Genomic DNA, 19,233 nt, shown 5'->3' with positions numbered 1-19,233 from the left:
TAAATATTTCAGCCAGGGCCCCTGCAATTTCAACACTAGTCTCCTTCAAGGTCCGAGGGAACAGCCTGTCAGGTCCCAGGGATTTATCCACTTTAATTTTCCTCAAGACAGCAAGCACCTCCTCCTTTTCCATCTGTACAATTTCCATGATCTCACTACTTGTTTCCCTTAATTCCATAGACTTCATGCTAGTTTCCTTAGTAAATACAGACGCAAAAAACCTATTTAAGATCTCCCCCATTTCCTTTGGTTCCGCACATAGCCGACCACTCTGATCTTCAAGAGGACCAATTTTATCCCTTACAATCCTTTTGCTGTTAATATACCTGTAAAAGCTCTTTGGATTATCCTTCACTTTGACTGCCAAGGCAACCTCATGTCTTCTTTTAGCGCTCCTGATTTCTTTCTTAAGTATTTTCTTGCACTTCTTATACTCCTCAAGCACCTTATTTACTCCCTGTTACCTATACATGTCATACTTCTTCTTTATCAGAGTTGCAATATCCCTTGAGAACCAAGGTTCCTTATTCCTATTCACTTTGCCTTTAATCCTGACAGGAACATAGAAACTCTGCACTCTCAAAATTTCTCCTTTGAAGGCTTCCCACCTACCGCTCACACCTTTGCCAGAGAACAACCTGTCCCAATCCACGCTTTTTAGATCCTTTCTCATTTCTTCAAATTTGGCCGCCTTCCAGTTCAGAACCTCAACCATAGGACCAGATCTATCCTTGTCCATGATCAAGTTGAAACTAATGGTGTTATGGTCACTGGAACCAAAGTGCTCCCCTACACAGACTTCCGTCACTTGTCCTAACTTGTTTCCTAACAGGAGATCCAATATTGCATCCCCTCTAGTTGGTCCCTCTATATATTGGTCCCCTAATCTGAGGAAGGACATTCTTGTCATAGAGGGAGTACAAAGAAGGTTCACCAGATTAATTCCTGGGATGGCAGGACTTTCATATGATGAAAGATTGGATCGACTAGGCTTATACTCGCTGGAATTTAGAAGATCGAGGGGGGATCTTATTGAAACCTATAAAATCCTAAAGGGATTGGACAGGCTAGATGCAGGAAGATTGTTCCCGATGTTGGGGAAGTCCAGAATGATGGGTCACAGTTTAAGGATAAAGTGGAAGCCTTTTAGGACCGAGATGAGGAAAAACTTCTTCACACAGAGAGTGGTGAATCTGTGGAATTCTCTGCCACAGGAAACAGTTGAGGCCAGTTCATTGGCTATATTTAAGAGGGAGTTAGATATGGCCCTTGTGGCTAAAGGGATCAGGGGGTATGGAGAGAAGGCAGGTACAGTGTTCTGAGTTGGATGATCAGCCATGATCATACTGAATGGCGGTGCAGGCTCGAAGGGCCAAATGGTCTACTCCTGCACCTATTTTCTATGTTTCTATATAATACTAGTAGAAACCCCATCATCCAGTTCAGGTGCAAACTGTCCCTTCTGTACAGGCCCCACATTCCCTGGAAGAGAGACCAATGATCCAAAAATCTTATGCCCTCCCTCCTACACCAACTCCTTAGCCACATATTAAACTGTATAATCTTCCTAGTTCTGGCCTCACTAGCACACTGCATGGGTAGCAATCCTGAGATCGTTACCCTGGAGGTCCTGCCCTTTAACTTAGCACCTAACTCCCTGAACTCCCCATGCAGACCCTCAACACTCGTCTTACCCATGTCATTGGTACCTACATGGACCATGCCTTCTGTCTGTTCACTCTCCCTCTTAAGAATGCTGAGGACTTGATCTGAGATATCCTGGATGCTGGCACCCAGGAGATAACAAACCATATGGGAATCTCATTCTTGCCCATAGAACTTCCTGTCAATTCCCTAAATAATGAAACCCCTATCACCACAGCATGTTTCTTCATCCCCCTTCCTGTCTGAGTCACAGAGGCAGCCTCAGTGTCAGAGATCTGACCTCTTTGACTTTCCTCTATTAGGTCATCCCCTGCAACAGTATCCAAAATGATATACCTATTGTTGAGGGGGATGGCCACAGGGGTACTCTGTACTGGCTCCTTAATTCCTTTCCCCTTCCTGACTGTCACCCAGTTTCTTGTGTCCTGCACCTTGGGTATAACCTCTTCGCTATATGTCTTATCTATCACCCCTTAATTCTCCTAAATGATCTGGAGTTCATCCAGTTCCAGCTCCAACTCATTAACATGGATTGTTAGAAGCTGTAGCTGGACACACTTCTTGAAGTTGTAGTGGTCAGGGATACTGGAGGTCTCCTTGCCTTGTAAGAGGAGCATTGAGCTATCCTGCCTGTCATCTCTACCTAGATGAGCAGATATAAAGAGGACAAGGAAAAAGCTGTTTTTCTTTCCCTGAGTGAAGCCTCTCTTCACTGAAGCCTCAAAGAGCTAAAACCTTAAGATCACCAGTCTGCCTGTGCCCACTCAGACGACGGCTGCTGTGCTTCCTCCTGCCTTACTTTAATTTGCTCTTACTAATGAATCCTATATGCCAGTTAGCCACTATAAGTTCTAGTAAGTTGCTGCAAACCAGTCCTGCCTTTTATCCTTGGGCAATGGACCTGATTAAATTCCCCTCCTCTCCTATTAAGATTTCCGAAATCTGGATTGGCCCTTGGTCAAAGCTCTATGAGTGACCTGCCAGCTGGGTGGAGACTGGGAGGTGCCTGCCTTTGCAGGCCTGACATCAATAAGCTTCAAGTCCTTGGCTCAATACCCCCATGTGCAATTGGATTCCAAATTTCCTCACTTGCAGACCCCGGTCAGTTTGGATTGGCAACAAAATCTCCTCCACAATCTCCATCAGCACAGGTGCACCACAAGACTGTGTGCTTAGCCTCCTGCTCCACTAGCTTTATAATTATGACTGTGGGGCTAAGCACTGCTCCAATGCCATATTTAAGTTTGCTGACAACACCCCCGTTGTTGGTCAAATCAACATTAGGCAATCAGATGTAGAGAAGGTTAGTAACTTTGAATACTCCGGTGTTACAATTTCAGAGAATCTGTCCTGGGTGCAGCACGTGACTGCCATTAAAAAGAAAGCATGGCAGTGCCTCTACTTCCTTGAAAGTTTGTGCAGGTTCAGCATGTCATTGAAAACTTTGACAACTTCGTTAGACACGCGGTGAAGAATACACCGACTAGTTGCATCATAGCCTGGCATGAGAACACTAATGCCCTTGAATAGAAAAGTAGTGCATACATACCAGTCCGTTACAGGTAAAGCGCTCCCCTCCACTGAGTACACTTAAAAGAAATTCAGGCACAGAAAAGCAGCATCCATCATCAAGGACCCCACCATCCTGGCCATGTTGTCTTCTCATTGTTGCCATCAGGAAGTAGCTACAGAATCCTCATGTTCCACTCCACCAGGTTTAGGAACAGCTATTACCCTTCAGCCAAATGCTGTTGAATTGGAGGGGATAACTTCACTCACCCTGACACTGAGCAGATGTTCTCAGGGAAATGCATGACAGAAATGTGGCAAATGTTCAGGAAACATTTGCATAGCGTTCTGCTTGGGAAGGATGGTAGGGTAAAAGAACCATGGTGTACAAAGGCTGTAGTGTATATGGATTTCAGTAAGGCATTTGATAAGATTCCCCATGCCAGGCTCATTTAGAAAGTAATGAGGCATGGGATCCAAGGAAACCTTGTGGATCCATAATTGGTTTGACCACAGAAGGCAATGGGTGGTTGGTTTGTATTCTGCAAGGAGGTTGGTGACCAGTGGTGTTCCACAGGGATCTGTTCTGTTCTGGGACCCCTGCTCTTTGTGATTTTCATAAATGGCCTGGATGAGTAAGTAGAAGGGTGGGTCAGTAAGTCTGCTGATAATACAAAAGTTGGGAGCATTGTGGGTAGTTTGAAACGTCCAAACGCCTGCAAACCTCTCCTTTTATACTAGCTTCACCAACCTGCATGTAACCTCTTCAGAGTGCTCTGCTCCCAATGTTGATTGGACCTCTGGAACAGTCCCATTTCAGGCCAAGATCCTTCATATGTCCTGACGAAGGGTTTCGGCACAAAACAATGACTGATTATTCCCTTCCATTAATGCTTCCTGACTCCTGAGTTCCTTCAGCATTTTATATGTATTACTCTGGATTTCCAGTACGTATCTGCAAAATCTCTTACGTTAATGAACAGGTTATCGTAGGTTTTAATGAATGATATAAAGATTTTTCATCTCCATCATGATTGTGATGAGATGTGAATGAGACTAAGACAACTTAATTCCATGAAGAAAGATAAATAATCAAGTCAATAAAATAAACCTTTGCTGTTTTAATAGCATGTTCAGAATTTTCTACTACTGATAGTAGATAGTAACAGTCTTAGTGTCCATCTTGAGAACAACTTAATTAATTAATTTTGTTTAAGTGATTTTGAGTTATACAATTCATTTTAATTTATTCCAATTTCATTAGGACCTTCTCAGTTAAATGTAAGGGAATTTGCATGATCATATTTTCTCTGCAGGCACTTTCTAACTCTATGTGAAACCTTGCCTGGTTTCCTTGGCTGCGTAAGTCTCGAGAATATACACTCTGGTCCTGCCAAACCCATGAGACTGAGGCGGCTCTCCCACCCCAAATCTTGGTTTGGGAATTATATTTATGAATCTTAACTAAAGGGTTAGAAAAAAAACAAAACAAAAAGAACCCATTATAAATAAACGGTCAAATGTGCACAAGTTGGAGCTCAGCTTTTCCAGAAGTCGTAATCACTGATCCTCAGATGATTGCAGCACCTGGCTCTGTCGAATCACAGTCCCCCATCAGGTCTAATCCTACGACTGGTTCTGTCCAGCATCTCTCTCTCTATCTCCCTCCGAACAAATGACCCAGTCCACATTCCAAAGCACCCGTTATCTCTAACCATAACCCAAACACTGCTTCTACACAAAAAAACATTACATTGGCAGTGGAACCTTCCCCAGCATGTTACATATGAAAGGAATTGCTTTAGAAGAGCCATCACAAAATCTGCTATAGTTCAATATTTTAGAAAATGTATTTACATTAATATAGACATTTTTATATTTAAGAGACATTGAAACCTTATTAGGTAGCATGGCCAAAATTAGTTCACTTGAAGATAAGCATGCCTGCCTATGCGTGGAGCCAAAAGAGATGATCAAGAACTTAAATAGATTTTTTGCATTTTTATTTACTTGCGAGATGGACGTAGAGTCTATAGAACTGAGGTCATGGACTGTATCCAGCTTACAGAGAAGGAGGTCCCTACTGTCTTGAGCTAAATTAGGGTAGATACGTCTCCAGGGCCTGACAAGGTTTCCCTTCAGATTGTGTAGGAGGCTAGCACAGAAATTGTAGGGGCCCTAGCTGGCATATTTAAAATGTATTTTGCCACAGGTGAGATGCTAGAGGAATGGAGGATAGCTAATGTCATTCTGTTGTTCAAGACAGGCTCTAATAATAAGTTAATGTGCTGTAAGGATTCACTGCTGATGTATTGGCTTCTCGGTAATGTTTCACTGCTAAGACTAATGAAATGGCTTCTCTGTAATGTTCGCTGCTGAGGTAACAGTTTCTCTGTAACAACAATGTTTGGGTTATGGCTGGAGATAACACGACTGTGGTATGCATGTTGGCCAATCAGGAGATCGTTGCTCTGTCTTGTGAATCTGGAAGGAGATTTTTCGCGGTCCTTTTGCCAGGGAGAGATGAGGAGAGAAGGCACGAATGGAGAGAGTTGGTAGACCGCTGGACGGAGTGAACTTGGAGCGAGGCTCCGAAGGGCAGCGACGATCAGAGGAGGTCGATGGTGGACTATCGACTTATCTGTGAGCTCCGACTTTGCGCAACAGACTGTTTAATAAGATTGGGCCCTTATTTTTCTTTTTTTTCGTTTCTTTACTAACCATATAGTCAAAGTAAGAACTATAAATCTTAATCGTTTAATCACATATTGTGTACTGTTTATTATTTCGGGGTACTGATTTGTAACAGGGGACACATCACGCAGCATCCACCCAAACGAGATTTCTTAAGTTTGGCCGGGCCGAGGATTATCACCCGCTATATTAAGCCGCTAGTCGAAGCGAGGGTTACAGTAAGGTGGAAAATTATAGACTGGTAAACCCAAGGGTAGTAGTGAGTAAGTTATTGCAAGGTATTCTAAGGGACTGGACATATATGAATTCTAGTTAATAGGATCTTTGGTTAATTGGGCAGCCATCTATTTGGACAACTCTTAAAGAACAAGAGCAAATCAAGAAAAGAGTTGGGATTCCCTTAGTTTATTTGGGACACTATCACTTAATTGGGGAAAGAGACTGTTGCTGAACAGTTTCTAACTAGTGCAAGTGGTGTGCTCTTGCATGGCCATTGGACAGTACACCTTACTAAGAACAATCAGTTTTAAATAGCATCAGTTGCTGTGTTTGTGTTGAAAAAGCGGTGATTTTTGTCACTGATAGTTGGTGGGAAATAAGCAGTGAGACAATTCGGAACTGTTACACTCACCACAGTTTCAAGCATTCCAGCTGAGAGATGCTGAAAGCAGTTGGGTGTGCAAATGAAATTATTTCACCATTCCGCCCAAGTTAGGAATTACGAAGGTATCGGCAATCATCTTGAGTGTTACAATGAAAATGAAGATTTGGAGGATGCAATTGTCAAAGCATTATATGAAGCCAGTCCACTAGGTGCCTGTGCTGATTTTATTCATTTGCAGTCAATCAGGAGAGCACAGTAGATGAATTCCTCCATTGATAACTATTAGAAACTAATACACTTTTATATTATTGTGGAGGTATTGTAGTGCTCTAATTTGTTTTGCATTTCACTCAAATACATGAATTCTTACTCATAGAGTCATAGAAAAGTACAGCACAGAAATAGGCCCTTTGGCCCATCTAGTCCATGCTGAACCATTTAAACTGCCTATTCTCATCGAATTGTACCAGGACCATAGCCCTCCATACCCTTAAAACCCATGTACCTATCCAAACACCTCTTAAATGTTAAAATTGCGCATGCATGCACTGCTTATGCCGGAAGCTTGTTTAACTATCTCACAACCCTCTGAGTGAAGAAGTTTCCCCACATGTTCCCCTTAAACTTTTCACTTTTCACCCTTAACCATGTCACATACAACATCAGTGGAAAAAGCCTGCTTACATTTACCCTATCTATACCCCTCATAATTTTGTATACCTCTATTGAATCTCCTGTCAATCTTCTACATTCCAAAGAACAAAGCTATTCAACCTTTCCTTATTCTTCAGATCCTCCAGACGAGCAATATCCTTGTAAGTTTTCTCTGCACTCTTTCAACTGTTTACATTTTTCCTGTAGGTTGGTGACCAAATCTGCACACAATACTCCAAATTAGGCCTCACCAATGTCTTATAAAACTTAACATGCCATCTCCTGTACTGAATACATTGATTTATGAAGGCCAATGTGCCAGAAGTTTTCTTTACGATACTATTTACCTGTGATACCACTTTCAATGAATTATGGACCTGTATTCCCAGATCCCTTTGTTCTACCACACTCCTCAGTGCCCTACCTTTCACTGTGTAAGACCTACCCTGGTTGGTCCTACTGAAGTGCAACACCCCTCACTTGACTGTATTAACTTCTATCTGCCATTTTTCAACTCATTTTTCCAGCTTGTCCAGATCACACTGCAAGCCATGATAGCCTTCCTCACTGTCTGTCAATCTTGGTTTCATCTGCAAATATACTGAACCAGTTAACCACATTATCACCCAGATCATTGATATCAATGACAAACAGCAACAAACCCTATGGCACACCACTAGACACAGGCCTTCAGTCAGAGAGACAGCCATTTACTACTAGTCTCTGGCTAGGTAGAAAGCTGAGAAGCAGGACCTCTTGGGTAGTAATTTTTGGATTGCTGCCTGTGCCACGTGCCAGTGAGGGTAGAAACAGGATGATTCGGCAGATCTAGGTCCGCTAGAAAATGTGGCAGGAGAAATAATAACGGGGGACAGGGAGATGGCTGATGAACTAAATGAGTGTTTTGTATCAGTCTTCACTGTGGAAGACAGTAGCAGTATGCCTGATGATGTAGTGTGTGAAGGAAGAGAAGTGGGTGTAGTTACTATTACATGAGAGAAGGTGCTCAAAAAGCTAAAAGAACTAACTGCACCCTAGGGTCCTGAAAGAGGTAGTGTTAGAGATTGTGGTGGCATTAGAAATGATCTTTCAAAAATCATTGGACTCTGGCATGGTGCCAGAGGACTGGAAAAATGCAAATGTCACTCCTTTCTTTAAGAAAGGAAGAAGGCCGCAGAAAGGAAATTTGTGACTAGTTGGCCTGACCTCAGTGGTTGGGAAGATGTTAGAGTCAATTGTTAGGGATGAGGTGATGGAGTACTTGGTGACACAGGACAAGACAGGACAAAGTCAGCATGGTTTCCTTCAGGGAAAATCATGCCTAATGAACGTGTTGGGATTCTTTGAGAAGATTACAAGTAGGATAGATAAAGGGGACGTAGTGGATGTTGTATATTTGGACTTTCAGAAGGCCTTTGACAAAGTGCCACACCTGAGGCTTCTTACCAAGTAAAGAGCCCATGGTATTTCAGGAAAGTTACTAACATGGTTAGAGCATTGGCTGATTGATAGGAGGCAGCAAGTAGAAATAAAATGATCCTTTTCTGGTTGGCTGCCAGTGGCTGGTGGTATTCCGCAGGGGTCGGTGTTGGGACCACTTCTTTTTATGCTGTATATAAATGATTTAGATGATGGAATAGATGAGTTTGTTGCCAAGTTTGCACATTATATGAAGATGAGTGCAGGGACAGGTAGTGTTGAGGAAACATGATAGATGCAGAAGGCAGATTAGGAGAATGGGCAAGAAAGTGGCAGGGGCAAATGAAATACAATGTTGGAAAATGCATGGTCATGCACTTTGGTAGTTGAAATAAGTGTGTGGACTATTTTCTAAACGGGGAGAAAATCCAAAAATCTGAGATGCAGAAGGACTTGGAGGTCCTTGTGCAGAACACCCTTAATGTTAACTTGCAGGTCGAGTCGATGTTGAGGAAGGCAAATGCCATGTCAGCATTCATTTCAAGAGGTCTAGAATACAAGAGCAAAGGTGTGATGCTGAGGCTTCATAAGGTACTGGTGAGGCCTCTCCATGAGTATTGTGAATATTTTTGGGCTCCTCATCTTAGAAAAGATTTGCTGGCATTGGAGAGGGTCCGGAGGAGGTTCACAAGATGATTCCAGGAATGAAAGGGTTATCAGACGAGGAAAATTTGATGGCTCTGGGTCTGTACTTGCTGGAATTCAATAGGCTGAGGGGAATTCCTCCGAAACCTTTCAAGTGTTAAGAGGCCTAGACAGAGTAGATGTGGAGAAAAGAGAGCGAGAGAGGAACAACACCTTATATTCCGTCTGGGTAGCCTCCAATCTGATGGCATGAACATTGACTTCTCTAACTTCCGTTAATGCCCCATCTCCCCTTCATACCCCATCCCTTATTTATTTGTTTGTTTGTTTATTTATTTATTTACTTTCTTTCCCTTTTTTCCTCTCTTTATTCTCCCTCTGTCCCTCTCAGTATAACTCCTTGCCCATCCTCTGGATTTTCCCCCTCCCCCTTCTTTCTCCCTTGGCCTCCTGTCCCATGATCCTCGCCCTTCTCCAGCTTCGTATCCCTTTTGCCAATCAACTTTCCAGCTCTTAGCTCCACCCCTCCCCCTCCTGTCTTCTCCTATCATTTTGGATCTCCCCCTCCCCCTCCCACTTCCAAATGTCTTACTATCTCTTCTTTCAGTTAGTCCTGACGAAGGGTCTCGTCGACTGTACCTTTTCCTATGGATGCTGCCTGGCCTGCTGCGTTCACCAGCACTTTTTATGTGTTGCTTGAATTTCCAGCATCTGCAGATTTCCTTGTGTTTCCATATTTACAATGCTTTCTTTGAACCACATGTAACAGCTTCAAATACCTGAATCTTCCCACCATCACACCCAAAGTAAGTATTCATTACTGTCATATCCAGGCAATGGGATGTTAATTGGGTTTGTGCTTATGTAAACAGTTAGGTATGTGCCTGTTTCCTGGTCTGTCTGGTCTGCATTTTTACTGTTCTGAGCTGCATTTTAAATTTGTTCTTCAGTGCATATTCAGATCTGAAAGTTGGTTGCCGAAGTCAATATTTTGCTATATGTGCTAAACCCAAAAATGAATAATATGTATAAATGATTTGGGTGATAATGTGGTAAACTGGAACAGCAGTTTTGCAGATGACTCCCAAGTGTGTGGGCAGTGAGGAAGACTATTAAAGCTAGTAGATGGAGTTTAATGCAGACAAGTGTGAGATGTTGCACATTGGGAGGACAAACCAGGATATGCATATGAATTGGAAGGGTACGGAGTACATTGGCGCAGGTGCAGGTTCTTCGATCTCGACAGAATAACTGTCTGGCATGGACGATGGGCCAAGGGTCCTGTTCTGTGCTGTAATGCTCTATGACTCTTATTGGGATGTGCCCTATTGGTTAGATCGGCTTCTGTGGTTCAGAATTACTCTATTACATACTTTCTTAAAATGCTGAAAAAAGGGAGCAACTAATGAAGGCAACTGAGATCAAAGTAGGACTACTTGTGTTACTTACAAATGAGAATGAAAAATTGAGAAAGAATCTGGAAGTATTTGGAAAAGTATAAGTAAGCATCATTTAACATTCTCAAAATTAACCAACAAAATCAGCTGAAAGAAATACCAAATCTGTGGTGAGAGTTTCATTGCTCTTTAAGTTGCAAGATTTAAATTTCTGTGATAATGTTATTGGACTCTGTATATTCAGTAAGAAGAGTTGGTGTAAGCTGTCATGGGTATGAATGAAACAATACAGCAGTAGAAATTGTGCAGCCAACTCTGGAAATTGCTATGTCGGATGTCAAGATTTCTTTTCTAAAAAGCTGGCTGATTTGCGCATTAATAACTATGTGTGTGCTATTAGCATGCTATTATTTTTCCAACAAGTTTCAGTCCATAGTGTTTATGTTGATTATACTTTTGAATAATGAAAGCCTGATGTAATTACAGAGCCTGCATGTTATCATGTTTTATTGCATTTTGAATACATTTTCATTGGAAAAATAATTTAACCAGTTGATCCAGTGAATTGTTGGCAAAAGAATTCTCCTCAATTTCACCCTTGATGTACTGTAGATTGGGAGAACCTTTTCCTTCACCGAGCACCTGCGCTTTGTCTGCTTGACAAAGCGGAATCTCCCAGTAGCCACCCATTTTAATTCCAGTTCCCATTCCCATTCCAATATATCTATCTATGGTCTCCTCTCATGTCGTAATGAGGTCACACTCAGATTGGAGGAACAAGACCTTATATTCCATTTGGGTAGCCTCCAACTTGATGGCATAAACATTGATTTCTCAAACTTCTGGTATTGCACCCCCCCTTCACCATTCCCCATCTCCTTTTCCCTCACTCACCTTATCTCCTTGCCTGCCCATCACCTCCCTCTGGTGCTCCTCGCCCTTTTTCTTTCTTCCATGGCTTTCTGTCCTCTCCTATTAGATTCACCCTTCTCCAGCCCTGTATTTCTTTCACCAATCAACTTCCCAGCTCCTTACTTCACCCCTCCCCCTCCCAGTTTCACTTACCACCTTGTGTTTCTCCTTGCCCTCCCCCCACATTTTAAATCTATTCCTCGTTGTTTTTTTTTCTCCAGTCCTGCTAAAGGGTCTTGGCCTGAAATATTGACTGTGCTTTTTTCCATAGATGCTGCCTGGCCTGCTGAGTTCCTCCAGCATCTTGTGTGTATTGCTTGATGTTCTGTATTTTCTCACTGGTTTGACAGCCCTATTTGAAGCAAAAATGTTCAATAGGTTCAATAGGTACATTTAGGTTCCAAGGTTGTCAAGCTGAGGAGTGGTAGTGGGGACAAGCTCCCACTACCTAAAAGTGCTCCTCACGGCATGCGCCTCAAATAGCCTCTGACAACCAAGTCCAACTCCTGGCCTTCTCATGTGGCTTAGCTTCTAAGCCCGGCGGAACTATTTCTACTGACAGGGGAAGGGGCAAAGTTAGGTCCTGGTGCCTTAAAACCAGTGCTTCAGGTTGATGGAGCCCATCAGCCTGGGAAGGCAGCCCATCTAAGAGAGGGAAAACTCTGATTTCAAACCTCTGCTGCCTTGCGGCCATACCCACTCATGGGAAAGACAAATCCAGAGCTGGAGACCCTAAGGCAGTCCGAAGTTGCTTTCAGCCTCGTTCTGGCAACTCCTGCGAAGTCACTAGGGCCAAGCTGTATCGGCCCTTGCCCTTCCCTTGGACAACATGGGTGGCGTGGAGAGGGGAGACTTGCTGCTTGGGCAACTGCCGGTCTTCCATACAACCTTGCCCAGGCCTGCGCCCTGGAAAGACTGAGGCAAGACTTTCCAGGTGCAGATCCATGGTCTCGCGAGACTAACGGATGCCATCCAGAATGTCAGAGAAATGTATACAATATACATCCTGAAATTCTTTTTCTTCTCAAACATCCATGAAAACAGAGGAGTGTCCCAAAGAATGAACGACAGTTAAATATTAGGGCCCCAAAGCCCCCCCAGCTCCCCCTCGCACGCACAAGCAGCAGCAAGGCAATGACCCCCCCCCCCATCGGCAAAAACAAAGCATCGGTGCCCTCCGCTGTGCACTCAAGCATGCAGCAAAGCATCAGTAAAGACACAGACTTGCAGGACCCCAAAGACTACTCGTCCACCCAGTAATTCAACATACCACAGGCTCTCTCTCTCCCTAATAAGGGAAAAAGAGGTGTCCCCATTTCACAGCGAGAGGGGAGACATAACAAATAACTCACTGATTCATGATGTTAAAAGCCTGTTGTGTCACTTTTTCTGAGTTCTGTGCCTAGAGAGTCAACCCCAAAAAGGTTCAGGTCTCTGGACACACAGCTGGCAGCTAACCCACTGCTCCCAATGTTCCATGTTCTCTTGCAATGCCTTAGTCAGGGGCCCCGGCCTTGAGGCAGCCTGTCTCCAGAGCCATGAAAATCCAGCCCCCTGAAGGTGTGCTAGTCTTCTAGGCCATGTCCTTGGGATATGAAACCACAGCAGGTTGTGAGGCACAGAGAACGGGTCCCATTCCTGCAAAGGTCCAAAGTCAGAGTCTAACTCCAGGTCAGGGTCTTCAAAAAACCCTTGAAAACAAAAAAAAAAGCTACTAAAGATAGAATAGAGCTGTTTCCAAAGATGCAAGCAAAGGAGTTGCCGTTGAGCACCATCTTGTCTTTGCTCTGCCCTCTTTGCCCAGTCAACAACATTTAAAGGAGACAAAGTCCGATGAATGTAGTAAGAGAAATGATGAGACTTTTAGTGCAATGATTCCACAAATATTAACGTAATGGAGACAAACCCTGAGCTTTGACATGATTGTAATCAATCAGGAAAGTTGCTGCTGTGCAAAATTATGGGCTGGATTGTTCTGGGCCCAGAACCACTCTCCAAACTCATTACCTTTTTATGATTGATCACATTTTGGCAGCACTGGAAGCTGTTAAAAAGCAGTTTTCAAACTTTTTTTTTGTTTTCAGAGACCTGTACAAAGTATTCAACTGCAGACAACCCCTGTTCTATGGGGTAGTGGGATGTTTCGTCCCCGTAGACCAGCTCAATCGTGAATTTTCAATACGCAAATCCATAACATCTGTGCATGCATCAAGAAACACATTGAAACTTGTTTTTAATACTCTTCTCATAGCAATTTTCTAAGAGTGAATTCAATTCTGTATCTCTGATTTTTGTGTAGATATTTCTGAATTCTGTAAGGGCAAATTTCAGTTACACCAAACATCTACAGCACTGGGGCCACCTGTACCAGTAGATGAAAATAAAGAATAAAAATTATGAAAAAAAGTCTAATGAAAAAAATCAGAAATAAATACTTAAACCTATTATAATAATCACCATGAATGGAGTTATCATGCTTTGGATGGAGCTACTGGCCAGTTGCTAATTGCGACTGTTTTATTGTGATAGACACAAAACAGGCCAAGCATCATGACCCGGAGAATGAACCCAACCAGTCTCACACCGACGGGGGAGGTGACCATCACACACCCCACTTGCAGTCAGAGTGACCCACAAATACACAAGTGAATAACTGTAACCCAAGCTAAAATGTAACAATAAATGAACTGGAACTTCCCACCATAATCCTACAAAAGCACTTAAACACAAGAACAATAAACAGTGCTGTTTATTAGAAATGCAGAGTGGGCTGTTGATCACGCGTTCCCCCCCCCCCCCCTCCCCAAAGCATCACACTATCCTGCAGGGCAACATTAACCAAAAATTCCCTGAAAATTCCTTATAAAATATAATGTGACATCGGGAGAACAGTACTCTGCAAAAGTTTTAGGCAGATACAGTATAGCTAGGATATTTAAGACTTCTGCACAGTAGTGTAGTAATTTAAGTTTTGCACTGTACTGCTACCAAAAAATATAAATTTAATGACATATGTGATTGTGAAATGGGTCTCTGTTGTGGTCTGAGAGTGGGGAGGGGGCAGGGAGAGGGAATTCATGGTTGCAGGAAGGGGACAGGGAGAGGGGAATCATTATTGGGGGAAGGGGCAGGGAGAGGGGAGTCATGGCTGGGAGAAGGGGAAGGAGCAGGAAGCACCAACAGACATTCTGTAATGACCAATAAACCAATTGTTTTGAATCAGATAACCTTGCCTGGTGTCCCAGGGCTGGATGTGTCTGCACCTGCACCAACCCCCGTCCCTGGCACTCCTCTGCCACCTGTCACACACCCCTCCACCCTCGTCATTCTCAACATCCTTTGGCCCCACCAGGTTTACGGTCTCACACTTCACTCCACATTGACAAATACAGTACAGTGCAGAAGTGTAAGGCACCCTAGCTATATATATTGTACGTGACAAAGTGTTCTGCACAAAACTGTAGGTTAGAGGTAGAGTGTTCTGTTTCAAGTAACTCACCTTCTAGCTCCATAAAATTATTCTAACATTTACTTAGAATGTCAAATAGTTGATGAAATATTTCCATTTGAAGCAAATTCATCCCTGACAACTCATGAGGCCCAATAACATTCATGACAAAGCAGTTCACATGATTGGCAGCTCTTCCATTTCTATTTATTCCTTCACTGTGTCTGCGGCGTGAATGATCAGCAAACCGTGTTGCAAATAAATAAAGCTTCCTTGACAAAACTACACAACCCCATAACCTCTACTTCCCAGGAAGAGAAAAGCAGGCGTCCTGGTTAAATTCCCTTCCAAGCTAAGTACCAGCCTACCTTAGACATGTACAAAATGCTGGAGGAACTCAGCAGGCCACGCAGCACCTGGGAAAAGAGTACAGTCAATTCTTTTCCATAGATGCTGCCTGGCCTGCTGAGTTCCTTCCGCATTTTGTGTGTATTGCTTGGATTTCTAGCATCTGCAGATTTTCTCTTAGATATATGTGCTTGTTCTATCATCTTAGATTTCCATCCCCTCATGGAAAATATTTCATAAATACTTTCTTATTTCTATTTTTGTGCTACTTATTTAATTTAACTATTTTACACATATGGGAATGTTTATATTTACTGTACCTCAGGATTTTTTCTCTCTTTTATTATGTATTGTATTGCTGTCACAAAGTCAACAACTTTCATGGCAAATGTCGTGATATTAAATCTGATTATGATTCTGATATTAGTTACAAATTTGCAAATTGCCCAAAATGTGTAGGGAATTGCAAAATAAGTCATGGCATTTATTGAATATTGTACAACTATTGCTTACGGCTGTCTCAATTTAAAGTGTCTCAAGCAGATCTCAAAAATATCCAAATAAATTGAAGCATTATTTTTGACACATTGAGGTCTGGCTCTCCCAGTGTAATTGGCTGTGTTCTTGTTGAATGGGAACCTTTGCTTGATGAGCTTTTGATACCGGCCTGCCCTTGCAGTCAACACTCAAAGGATTACCAGCAGCTGTTCATTATATCAAAAGTTGTCCTACAGATGTTCTATCACCTTTTTCATTGGAACACGTGCTAAATAGAAATCTCTTTCAGCATGGTGAACTCCATGTAGGATTTAGGACATGTGCAACCAATAAATGTGTTGACTAGACCAATCACAGTGAAGGATTTTTGATGAGCAAACATGGAGTATAGACCAGTGTGAATAAATTAGAATGTTTAATAAAATATCAAAATTTGCATAAAAAACAAATTATAGGGAAGATAGGATTAAGAGCTGGTCCAAAGTGGCAATCTGACATTCTTGCAAATGCTGCAGGCTAGTAGGCTTGTCTTGGTGAAATTAAAGCAAACAGCAAATGTAATTGATATTAGAATAGCAAATACTCTATCCGCTCCTTGTATGATGTTATTTTTATTCAAAATGATTTATATGAGTTATTTATAATATTGCTTGCACTGATAAATCAAGTGAAGTCTTATCTTTCACCTTCATATTAGGCTGGTATGTTTTCAATCCCAGAGTTAATTTTCAGTCCCTTTCCATCTCTGATTAAAAGAAAAATTTTAAAAAAATGAGAAATGGAGCAGAATTAGGACTTTCAACCCAATGGGGCTGTTCAGCCTTTCTATCATGGCTGATATATTATCTGCTGCCTTCTCACCATAACCTTTGACATCTTTACCAATCAAGAACCTATCAACTTCCACTTTAAGTATACTCAATGACTTGGTCTCCACAGCCATTTGTGGCATGAATTTCCCCCTTTGGCTAAAAGAATCTCTCCTCATCTCTGTTCTAAAAGGACACCCTTGTATTCTGAGAATGTGCCTTCTTGTCAGAGACCCCCACTATAGGAAACATGCTCCCCACATCCACTAGGATATTGATGAAAACAACTTTCACAACATATGTCGGTGATATTAAACCTGATTCTGATTCTAATTCTGATATTAGTTACAAATAGGCAAATTGCACCTTTGGGTAGGAAAATGCAAAATAAATCAGTGTTTATTGTATATAATTTACAACTATTGTTTACGACTGGTTTCAGTACACTCGGCCTTTCAACGTTCAATAGATTTCAATAATTCTTCGAAACTCTTGTGAGCTCAGGCCCAGAGTCATTAAATGCTCCTCATTTGTTAACCCTTTTATTCCCTGTATCATTTTCATGAACCTAAAGGACAGACAATACTTTTTTTTCTATAATTTCCAAATAACTAAAATCAGAAACATTTATTTATGGGTGCTGGAGAATTTAGCAGTGAGAAAATTATTCTATTAACGATGCACATATTTGGAAAAAGCTTGAATCTTTTGTTTAGAGAGTTGAATGGCCATATATTGTGGCAAGTACTGAAGCTTCACAGAATCAGAATCAGGTTTATTATGTGTTATGAAATTTGTTAACTTAGCAGCAGCAGTACAATGCAATACATGATAATATAGAAAGAAAAAAAGTAAATCAATTACAGTAAAAAAAATATATATATATGTATATTAGATAGATTAAAAATAGTGCAAAAGCAGAAATTATATATATAAAAAGTGAGGTAATGTTCAAGGGATCAATGCCCATTTAGGAATTGTATGGCAGAGGGGAAGAAGCTGTTCCTGAATTGCTGAGTGTGTGCCTTCAGTCTTCTGTGCCTCCTACCTGATGGTAGCAATGAGAAGAGAGCATGCCCTGGGTGATGGGGCTCCTTAATAATGGGCGTCACCTTTCTGAGGCACCGCTCCTTGAAGATGTCTTGGATACTATGGAGGCTATTACCCAAGATGGAGCTGACTAATTTTACAACTTTCTGTAACTTTCTATCTTGTGTAGTAGCACTCCCCATACCAGACAGTGATGCAGCCTGTCAGAATGCTCTCCACGGTACATCTATAGAAGCTTTGAGTGTTTAAGGTAACAAACTAAATCTCTTCAAACTCCTAATGCACCATAGTCCCAGTCTTGCTTTCTTTATTGAGCAACAATATATTGGGAGCAGGTTAGATCCTTAGAGATCTTGACTCCCAGCAACTTGAAATTCCTCACTCGCTCAACATTTGTTGAACTCAAAACAGTGAGAGAGCCTTTGCTGGAAGTGAGTGTAGCAAAGCTTCTGGAGTAAGACCCTGCGGGAGCAAACTGAAAGATCACATAGAGCTGGTGTTCAAAATAATGTGACATTTATTAAAAACCGGTGCACACCAAGAGACCTGCCAAAGCCGATCGACCTGAGCATGAACTTGGTAGAGCTTTTACTTTCTCAGTTGATGAGATTACCAGTAAAACTACATGCTGATAATAATAATAAGTACTTTAATGATACCGAGTGGGAAATTATTTTGTTACAGTAGCAACATTTGAAAATACACATAGCTGTGTGCAGACTTAACTAATAATAACGTATCGATTAATAATATTATTAAAGTCTGTCGTGAGCCTTGTGGCCCATCGGGCCGGTGCTTATGCCGGTTTCCGTGGCGTAAAGCAACTGAGAGTACGAGCTTCCCCCCCTCCCCAGATAGGATGCCAGTCTATCACAAGGTTAACCCCCAGCACTTTTGCTGGCACCCATTCACAGCTGGGTAGACTGGAGCATTGTGTGGTTAAGTGCCTTGCTCAAGGACACACATGCTGCCTCGGCCAAGGCTCAAACCCACGACCTTCAGATCACTAGTCCAACACCCTAACCACTTGGCCACGTACCACACAGATTAATAATATGCACAATAATAGTTTACCAATGTGCAATAATAATGTACAAAATAATAAAGCAGAAGTTATTGTACTATGATGTGTGTTCTCCCGTCGCACAGAGATGAACTATTGTATATGCTTTTTGCATTTGGTAGGAAAGATTTTCTGTAACGATCCTTGTGACAGCAGAGCTGAACGAGTCTGTTTGAAAGGGTGCTCCGCTGCTTATTCAGTAGGTCATGGAGAGGATGTGCCGGATTGTCCATTATGGATAACAGTTTGTTTAGTGACCTCCTCTCCACCACTAACTCAAAAGAGTCAGGGTTGTAGCCAAAGACAGATCCAGCCTTTCTGATGAGTTTATTTAGTCTTTTAGCAGCACCAACACCGATGCTGCTCCCCCAACATAAATCAGCAAAGAAGACTGCACTTTCTACTACAGACTGGTAAAAGATCTCCAACATCCTGCTGCACTCATTGAAGGATCTCATCTTCTTTCGAAAATAGAGTCTGTTTATCCCTTTCTTGTAAACTGGCTTAGTGTTGATTTT

At 42.1% G+C, this 19,233-nt stretch overlaps 1 protein-coding gene across 1 annotated transcript in view; it reads left to right on the top strand.

Annotated features, from left to right (window-relative positions):
- Window positions 1-19,233, top strand: part of LOC140199745 (5-hydroxytryptamine receptor 1F-like) — a 191,579-nt gene that overhangs the window by 141,847 nt on the left and 30,499 nt on the right. The window lies entirely within an intron of this gene.

This window comes from Mobula birostris, chromosome 6, assembly GCF_030028105.1.
Source record: "Mobula birostris isolate sMobBir1 chromosome 6, sMobBir1.hap1, whole genome shotgun sequence".
In the NCBI taxonomy this organism is placed as follows: Eukaryota; Metazoa; Chordata; class Chondrichthyes; order Myliobatiformes; family Myliobatidae; genus Mobula; species Mobula birostris.
The sequence above is the reverse complement of the archived record's forward strand: the minus strand, read 5'-3'. Positions and strand labels throughout refer to the sequence as shown.